The sequence below is a fragment of the Bidens hawaiensis genome, unplaced genomic scaffold (genome assembly GCF_021521415.1).
Source record: "Bidens hawaiensis isolate Kalapana, Puna unplaced genomic scaffold, B.hawaiensis_p1.1 tig00072572_1, whole genome shotgun sequence".
Classification (NCBI taxonomy): Eukaryota; Viridiplantae; Streptophyta; class Magnoliopsida; order Asterales; family Asteraceae; genus Bidens; species Bidens hawaiensis.
The window spans coordinates 1,668-12,279 of record NW_027502681.1 but is presented as its reverse complement, the minus strand read 5'-3'; the positions used below and the strand labels follow the sequence as shown (position 1 = coordinate 12,279).

At 33.2% G+C, this 10,612-nt stretch overlaps 1 pseudogene; it reads left to right on the top strand.

Moving 5' to 3' along the window:
- Positions 1-1,768: 1,768 nt before the first annotated feature.
- LOC143606026 (uncharacterized protein At5g48480 pseudogene) lies at positions 1,769-3,035 on the top strand (annotated as a pseudogene).
- The last annotated feature ends 7,577 nt before the right edge of the window (positions 3,036-10,612 follow it).

Here is a 10,612-nt window from a genome sequence, read left to right as displayed (position 1 = left end):
CTTATTGTTTTAAACATTAGCCAATTACGTTCAATCATCTAACGGCATCCAACTATGCCGTTAGTTTAAAGGGTATTTTTGTCTTTCTCCTATTTATTTTTAGTTAATGGTCAGTTTCGTCCCTGTGGTTTGATACTTTTGCTACTTCAGTCCAAAGTTTGAAATTTTTTCAATTTTATGTTTAATTTATTCAGATTTTTTTTTCTATAGCCCTTAAGAGCATAATCCAAGCCCAAAATCATCGAGCATCGACCAAAACAGGTTTACGTTTACTCTGTCGATAACAATAATCATACCCCCACGTATTTAGTTTCTAGACATTTTCTAAACTCTCCCCCATTGTGGAATTCATGGGTAAAGTGGTCAAGATAATTCCCTAAAACTATATTATACCGATAAAACTAAAATCGTTTATTTGGTTAATGCATAATAGTTAGGGTTTAGAGATTAACATACCGCAGCAAACATCTTGGTCGAAATCAACATCAGGAGGTCGAATATCCCGCATTTCCATGTTTGCTCAAGAAATCGATACACTAGATCGCATGTGTGTTCTTCAAATCGTGGTGTTGTCCTTGAATTCTTCATATCGACTACAATTCTAGGGTTGAATTTGACGAATTTAAGAACAATACCACGATTTGAAGAACACACATGCGATTTAGTGCATCGATTTCTTGAGTAAACATGGAAATGCGGGATATTCGACCTCCTGATGTTGATTTCGACCCAGATGTTTGCTACGATATGTTAATCTCTAAACCCTAACTATTATGCATTAATCAGAGAAACGATTTTAGTTTTTTCGGTATAGTTCGGTTTTAGGGAATTAACCTGACCACTTTACGAATGAATTTCATCACGGACTAAAGTAGCAAAAAAAAAACTGAATACATTAAACATAAAATTGACAAATTTCAAACTTCAGACTAAAGTAGCAAAAGTATCAAAGCCCAGGGATGAAACTGACCATTAACTAAAAATAAACCGGAGAAAGACAAAAATACCCCTAAACTAATGGCATAGTTGGATGCCGTTAGACGGGGGGACATAATTGGCTTATGTTTAAAACTATAAGAATTAAATTGACAAAATTTCAAATTTTGAATTGAAGTGACGAAAGTAGCAAACCACAGGAACAAAAATGGCTATTAAGTCTTCTTTTTATTAGGTTGACGATAGGAAACCAAATAATAACAAAACCGTTTTTGATTAAAGAAAGCCGTCATAGATTTCAGTTATATTTATTTTATGATTTTGTTTTTCAATTTCCCGGTTTTAGCGTTCTGGTTTTTTATTTTCTAGAAAACGGTTTTCTAACATCACGAAATGCCCGATAACAATCCAACACAAATGTATGTATGTTACGTATGTATGCATGATTTATTTTTCAATAACCGGTTATACATACAGCCTTTTTTAATTAAAATAATAATAACATAAAATTAAAAGATCACGTAAAACAAAAGTTTTGATAGGCAGGTCACCAATGCTGTCTTGTGTGGCACCATAACGGTCCTCCACGTCGCACGCATTTCCTCCACCTCGCAACCACATAATGGCACACGTCGTAATTACCTCCAACACCATTCCGAAATCCCCATTTCACCCCTCCAATATCCTCTCTCGCGTGTGGCACAAATCGTAATTACACCCGAAAACAAAGTCCAATTCAAACCCAAACGGTTCCGCTTCTATAAAACCCGTTCTTCAAAATCACTTTTAACCATTTCTTCTCTCTCTTAGGGTTTGCATCTGCTCTCAACAAATGGCGACGGAAGTGAGCGACGGAGTTGTGGCCGGCGGCGAGACTAACTGTGCGGCGGTGGAGAAGAAGGTGACGTTCACGGCGGTGAAGCCGCAGGTGTTCGTGGAGTCGGCGAAGGTGAGCGATGCGGTGGCGTTTTACAAGGCGGCGTTTGGTGCTGAGGAGGTGAACCGAGTGAGTCATCCGAAGCGGAAGGCGGATCAGGAGCTTCCGGTTGTGATTTCGGCTGAGATTAAGCTCGCTTCGGCGAGCTTTCTCGTTTCAACCGCTTCGTAAGTGCTATTAAATGATTACTATACACTGTTTATGGATATTACGCTGTGCATTATGTTAGATCTGTGTAATATAACCATTTTCTGTTTGTTTTCGCTGTTGGTGCTCTTTAGAGAACTGTTCGTACAGTGATCTGTTTGATTTGCGTATATATTTGCGTTTATAAATTAACTTTATATATCCATCCACACACATTGCTTACGGTTATATTGATTTTTAGTGGTTGGATAGCTGCTTGTTTGTTTACCTGCGGTTATATTCATTCTGATCCGTAATTTTTCTAGTATTTTATTATTTTGTAACATTTTTATGTGCGCGATCGTTTAGTATCGATTCTTTGGTTGTTTTGGCAACCTTTAACTACACTTATCTGTTTGTGTAGGGTGTAATTTTGTGTTTTATTATGATTTATTACTTACTTTGTTTACTTATTATTTATCGCACATGATGCTTACGAGTTATACAGTTTTATACAAACAAATGTCTGTTTGTATAAAACAAAGATCTGCGATTATATTCGTTCTGATCCGTAATTTTTGTAGTTTTTTATTATGATCCTTGTATATTTTATATATCTTGTGCTTTTGTTTTTGCTAGTTTTATTTGTTTGCGTCTACTTATTTAAATATCGGTGTTTGTGAATATTCAATTGTTTCAGCGGTTATGTTCCACTCTGACATGTAGTTTTTGGTGTATTTATTTACTCATAATTTAACATGTTAATAATTATGCTGTAGCTTTGTTAGCCAAATATTGAACTGTTTCTTGGTACAGTGAAAAAGTGGTGGGGTCCGGACAGGCGTTCTGCCTGGAGACCGAGGACATTGAAGCTGCTATCGACGCAGCAGTTAAAGCTGGTGCGGCTGCCGATGGTGAGGTTAACGATGGTGAAGGCACGTGCTGTGGTGGGCGCGTTGGTAAGGTGAAAGACCCGTACGGTGTTCTTTGGGCCATCTGCACTCCTGCTAAAAAGGCTGCTGACGTGGAGGCCTAGGGAACGTTGGATTTGCATCTGCTGTTGGTTTATGTTTTTAGGAAGCTTTTTATGTTAATTTTAAGAAAACTGGATGCTATGACTGGTTAGTAAATGGTTAGGTTAATCGGTGGTTATGGTTAATTGGTATTTTGAGACTTTTAATGGACGGAGGAGATATTGGCTCTTTTTACCATACCAGATTGCAATTTTAACTTTTAGTTTTATGTTTCTTTAATTAGTTGCTAGTTTTTTAGTTATTGAATTTAGTTAACATTATTAAACCCTTATATTACATGAGGTTTATCAATGATAAAAGTTTTTATAATCATCATCATTTTTTTTGAAATAAAACAAATTAATGGTAAACTATAAAAGAAAATAAATTAAGATTTTTTTTGAAATAAACCAAAATTAAAGGTAGTTATAAATGAAATATATGGTACAAAAATAACAGGTCTAAAATTTTTTGCAGTTTAATGAAATAAATGTTAGTTTTTTTCTTTTTTGCACTTAAATGAAATAACTGTTTAAAGTTTGTAATGGCTGCCTGTGCGATATTTGCTAACGGTCTATCATATAGACTCCAAGGTTCATAATTAACAAATTTACAAAAGCTAATATCATGTGTAATAAATATTTATTATTGGTGACGGAAGTTTAGCCGAGCAAGTGACCAAAGTTTTAAAACGAAAAAACACCCCAAAATTTTTTAATGAAATTGTTCACGTATGATGTGCAAGTATGTAATTTCTATTTTGCAAGATTGATTGTTGACTTAAAGCTACAAAAGAACAAGAAATTCTAATGATATTATTAATCAAAAAAATCCATTACAAGAACTTGTTTTAAACTTTATGAACCTGACCAGACACGTTCGTTTACATTAACATAGAAACAAAGGGGTGTATAAATAATGAATTTGCATTTTAACTTAAAGTATACTACGATTTAAAGCAACCCGTTTTGATTGAATATTTTAATTACTTCCTCAATTTTAATTACTTATTTTTCATAGTATATTTTTCATAGTATGACAAAATTAACTGTCACATTCTTGAATCAATTTGGACCTTTCAAACCTTTTCTATTTAGTCGCTTTAGGCTACACAAAAACAGAACTATGTCACTTCAGTAACTAAAATTTAATCAAGAACAAACCAAATTCATGAATGTTAAAACAAACATGAAAACTAACTTGAAAGTCGGACTAAACTGTTGACATCGATCATTCTCGGTTTAGCCAAATGAAATAAAACGTAAAATTCATTTGGTTAGGTGTCCGTGAACTGTTGGCTTATTCGGTTTGGTTTGGTTTGGTTTAGTTATAGCCCTATCTAACAAATTTCATCAAACCAACACAAATTTATCCAGTGGCCGTATAGTAGCATCAATCTTTCCACTATTATTCGCATATGCAAACTCTCCGGTTCAATCAAAACAAACCACGTGCTTGTAATTCGTACTCCACCAATTTCACGAAAACAAATTAATTGAAAGGAAAAAAGACATGGCTTTGGATCGACGTTCTAAAATCTAAATCGATACCTTTCAGATCGATGGTGGTTTGTGGTACCAACGGATGATTTGGGTTTTTTTAGCTAATAAACAGGAAGAGAAGGAAGGTCGGGTATGGGTTAAGAAAGGTAATTCTCCTTAGATTCCTCTTCACATATTTATACTCTAGCCGCTGTGTTCCCGAGTCTCATTTAATAGGGGGAGAGGAAGGAAAAAAGAGGAAAATATGAAAAAATCATGTTCCTGATATTTTTTAAGAATGGGAGGGGAAGGGAAAGGATGGAAAATGTTGGAAAATGTGAGCATATTATCATCCTCCCAAATTGGAAAGATTAGAAAAGAAAATACTTGTGTTTAATAATAATGTTTAAAAATGTTTAATTTCCTTTCTTTTCCTTTCCTTTTTATTAAACTCAGGAAGACAAAATAAAATCAAACATTTTCCTTCCCCTAGCTTTCTTTCCTGTTATAATTCCCTTTCCTTCCCCTCCCCTCGTTAAATGAGACTCGGGAACACAGCGTTAAACTTCACATAATCACCTCATCATTTATTTTTCTATCTTTCACTCCATTTCACCCAAAAGAAATAATTTAATCCATAATTAATAACAAATCAATACATAATTAATGCATACTGTTCCTTTTATCCGTTAAAAGCATAATCCATGTGTCTTTTTAACAAATTTAACACTAGTACGGAATGGTTTAATGCATATTCAAAATGTCATATCATCTTAATTTATGTTGAGTGTTAAAATATACCCCATGATCTTAGATAAATGAGTGAGAAAATTTGCCCAAAAGTAAATGTTTATGGGATTGACAAATCATCACTAGGAGTTTTTTTTTGTTAGTATATAGGCAGATAGATTTTATTTGTTGGTATTTTAATAAATAAGTATATATGATATGGTCAATTGAACAAATAAAAATTACAAAAGTGACACTAGTGTATGATTGTTTTAAGATTATTATCTTTAGTGCTAAGTGCGCTTTCAATGGTCATGTTATCTTTCACATAATATCTTTACAAATCTTTAAAAATCTTTAATTTAATCTCCAACCCTATAAATATATTTACCCATTTTGATTTTCACCACATTATCTACCCATTACACAATATATATATATACACACACCCACCTGATACATTCGTGCATTGTTCATTCGCTACCAAGTTCCACTCATTCGTTAATCATATTTCCAGAAATATCAATTTTAACCCTCACACTTTCATTCTTAACAGTTTAAACCCATAAAATTCTCAAAGATGAATTATTATCTCTTGCTTCTCAGAATGCCTTTCTGCGAACGATGCTCAATTATGATAACGAGATCGGGTCGCATGCTAAAACCCCAAAATTGAATAACCTTGATGATTTTCAATGGTGGAGCCAAATGTTTAGATCTCATCTCGGTGTTGTTGATCCAGATTGTTTAACCTTGTTGGATACTCCCTATGAGAGACCACGTCTAGCTGTTGATGGTATTGGCCAAGTAGATAAGCACAATGACCGACTGTCTCCGGCTGAAAAGAGGAAATATGATCTGAAAGTGATAACTTATTCAACATTGACCATGGCTTTACTAGAAAACATTTTCATCAGTTTAGCCATATCAAGATTTCAGCTTCACTTTATGTAACATTAAAAGTTAGGAGTTTTGGAAATACTCAAGAAAGTAAAAAATCAATGTTGAAGTTTCAATACAAGAACTTCAATATCATGTCAAATGAAACTGTTAGTGAAATGTTGACAAGGTATTGTCACTTGCTAGCTTTCTTGAAGTTTTTATTCTAGGTATTTCTTCATCAATGTCACTTTGTCCAAGTAAGTAATTTCATCCCGTTTTTTCTCTTTTATATTTTAGGGATAGCTTGCATAATTACTCAAACAAAAATGATTTAAGACTTTAATCCTCAAACTGCAAACTCTAGTTTATGTGTTACTTAGAATAATTGTTCGATTGTGTGTTATATGCCTCATATGATTACCTGCTAAATGTTTATTGCTTTTGTTGGTTGGCCTCATCCTCGTCCTCAATAAGTATGACCATACGCTCCTCTTTGTAATTTGGTAGTTTTACCTATTAGAAAGGAGCCTCATTTATTTATGATATATACACCTCAATTGTTGTATTATTTACGGTTTCGCATTTGAGTTGTGGATTTTGTCTCATATTATATATATAAAAATCATGAAATTGCTTACCAACATTCGTGTTGACAAAATATACTTTATATAAAATGTTGCAGATTTAATAGTTGGCTGATTGAAGCTTGGAAGACGTTATTTTATTTTAGACCGTTTAAGTTATTAGTTAAATGAACAATTTATTTCCTTGTACTTTGTTTTATTTGTATTAACAAGATGTGTTGTATTTTAATGTTGAATGAAATGAATGAGTTGATTAAATATTTCACTTTAATAGTGTCATTGTGTTCATGTGCAATCCGTCGTGCCCCGGCATGTTCCGCCGCCTTTGGTCAGGCTGTGACAGAAGAAGTGGTGTCGGCGGTGGCAGTGGCAGAGATTGCAGGTAGGGGTGTTCTTTGGGTTATTTATTCGGGTTGTTTGGGTTCGAGTTGTTCGGGTTTGAGCTCAAAACAAACTGACCCAAGAACCGACCCAATTAAGTTCGGTTTGTTTGGGTTTCGGGTTATACGGTTCGGGTAAATTCGGGTTGGGTTTCGGGTTTAACCAATTAAAAAAAATTCCACCTTTAACAATATCATAAATTAAAAAACCATATTCCGAGCCGTTATAAAACCATAATATAAAGCCATATTCAACAATAGCATATATTATTTAGCAAAATATGAAATTTATCATACAAGAATGCATTAGACGGGATGAAGGAACGTTGTAGCATGTGGATTAATACCTGTGTAGATTGAAGAAACATGTTCAACAAATTTTGGTTTAAATACTATACTATTTAAGTTTTTGAAAATTGAAGATACATTCTCAACAAGCTTTATGGTTATTAATACATTGGGATGTGATAGATCCAATATTAATTGGAGTCTTGAGAACAACCGAACAAGAATAAATAAGGTCACTGTGCTACTTCACCGCTAAACTACCCTATAAAATTAGGGATACATGCATCGATGTATTATACTTTGGGTTATTCAGGTCAACCTAAATCTGGGTATTTCAACCCAAATACCGACCCGAATATTTTATTTCGGGTTCGGGTTAGGAGTTTAATCGGTTCAGGTGAATTCGGATTGGGTTGTTTGGGTCTCAGGTCGCTTCGATTCGGGTTTGTTATTCGGGTACGGTTAAAAAAACACACCCCTAGTTGCAGGTGGCGGTGGCGGGCGGCAGAGGTGGTTAACTGAGGTTGAAAGAATCTAGTGGAGTTTCCCTTTATATTCAGTGATTTCTTGAGTGTTTCGATGATGAAAAAGTAGTATGGAATTGATCCCAAACTCCAACTTTGAAAAACCCCAAATTAGTTCAAACCCTAGGTTTCGAATATTCACGAACTGTTGCAAACTGGAAGAAAGCCGCGCATGGGTTTTGTTCCTCTCGAAAAATTACTCAATAGCCATATAGAATTGGTTAGATTTGGTGGTGATTTGAGAGAATTATGTTAGGAGAAGGTGAACTGGTGGGTGTTCTTGAGGAGAGAAAGACAAAAGAATGAATGATAATCCAGCAAACCTACATGCTTCTGGTGAACATACGTACTTCCGGCGAAGAGTAAGATGAGTAATCTAGTGGTGTGACCGTGTGAGGAAGAGAAATGAGAGTTTGTGTGTTGATGGTAAATTGAAGAGGGTTGTTTTCGTTGTTGTTGTTGTTGTTGTTGTATTAGTTTATGCATGAAAAGACAAATTTTCCCTTTATTTTAACAGTCGACGAAACGTTTGACCAAACGGAAAAGTCGGTTGCAAAAAAATGTCCATCACTGAGGCGATATTTGCGCTTTTGCCACCACGGAGTCGATTTCTACAAAACGCCTTCCACCATAGAGATGATTTTGCACTTAACTATATATAATTAACAATTTCGGTGCCACAAATGATTATTTTGAATATTTTATTAGTTTTGTTTTGTATTTATGTAAATCATTTTTATCATGAACAATTGTGATACCTTGGTGAATTGGTTATTGCTAATTTTGCTGATGCTTGAAAAGTTAGAAGAAACTTTGAACGCAAATTCAATTCTCATAAGGCAAAATTTCTTGATCCCTTTATTTTTTTTACGTGTAGAAATTATTTCTTTGAATAGGTTTTGATTGTTGATCCCTTTTTTTTAAGTGGAGAATTCTTCATTTGAATAGATTTTTTTTTCTTTTAGTTTTTTTTTTAAATTGTTTAATTTGTATTTTTTGTTTAAATATGTTAATATAAATAAGAGACTTGGTATCGCAAGTATCCCGTTGGGCCACTTTGCGGCACCTTATTGGTGCAAGACATTTTTTTTGTTTTAGTTCCAGTACTGTAACGAAAGTGACGGAAACCGAACGAATTCTCGTAGACTCAGTGTGCTTTGTTTTGTTTTAGTTTAAATATCATAACAAACATGACAAAACCGACCGAATGCAGATTTTGAATTGTTTTTGTTTTTATTTTCGGTATCGTAACGAACGGGACGGACACTGATCGAATTTGCGTAGACTCACCGTCTCAACACCCATGATCGACAACGGTCGGGTTTTACAAATGGTTGAGTTTTACCAATCGACGTTTCCTCATTGGTCTACCTTAGTTTTTATAATTTGTTTGTTTAATTTTTGGTTTTAGTTTTGGTACAATATAGTAGGTAACCGAAACTGAGCGAAGTTGCGTCAACTTAGCACATCAATGCTTGAAACCGATAATGCTTGGGTTTTACCACCACCCAGGTTTAACAACTTGCCCCAACGCAACGCGCCGGGTAAAACGCTAGTTTATATATAAAAGTGAATAAAGTTTTATGTAAATTAAGATATAAAAAAATCATCAAAATTAGAACGTTAGAAAAAAAGAAAACAACTAGTTAAGAAATATATATATAGGATCAGGATCAGGATTATGTGAGAACTTTTTGAGAATTAACAACTATGAGAACCATTTTGGACCACAAAAAAACCCAAAAATAAAAAAATCATAAAACAAAAAAAAACACAAAAATAAAAAAAGTAAAAAAACCAAAGTTCTTATTTATCATCCCGGTTTTTAAAAAAAACCGTAAAAAAAGTTCTCGGTTTAGTTAAATTATACATATATGTATAATATGTACATATATGTATATACATGTTTTTTTTCCTATACACATATGTATAATTTAAGGTAAATGATAATGTACATATATGTACATTACGTAACTAGAGATTAAATGAAAGTATACATATGTGTATATGTATAATACGAATTAAAAAGGAAAAAAAATCAGTTTTTTTATTATACATATATGTATAATATGTACACACATGTTTTTTTCCTATACACATATGTATAATTTAAGGTAAATGATAATGTACATATGTGTACATTACGTAACTAGAGATTAAATGAAAGTATACATATGTGTATAGGTATAATACGAATTAAAAAGAAAAAAAAAATTCGGTTTTTTTTAATGAAACCGGAATGAAATATACGAATTTTGTTTTTTTTTTAATTTAAAATTTTTGCTTTTTTTGTTTTATAATTTTTTAAATATTTTTTAGAGGTTTTTTTAATGGTCCAAAATGGTTCTCAAAGTTTTAATTTGCCAATGGTTCTCATATGACCCTTACCATATATATATATATATATAGGGGAGAGATATTTTGAGAACCATGTTGAGTTTTAAGAACTTAAGAACTCAATTATTTGGCCACACATTTAATTAAATGGATTGAAATATGTGGTTGAGATTAAATCTGACCAAAAAGTCAAAGTAGGAGAGTGAATAAATATGTAAGTGATTACACAAAATTTTACTTCTGTTACACATGTGTAAAAAGTCGACTCGGTGCGTAAAAAATTATGTAATTTTTTTACCTATATGTAACCTACATATATTACGCATGTGTAAAAAAAATTTCAAAAAAAAAATCGTTACGTTGAGTTCTTTCGAGTTTTTAAAACTCAAAAGGGT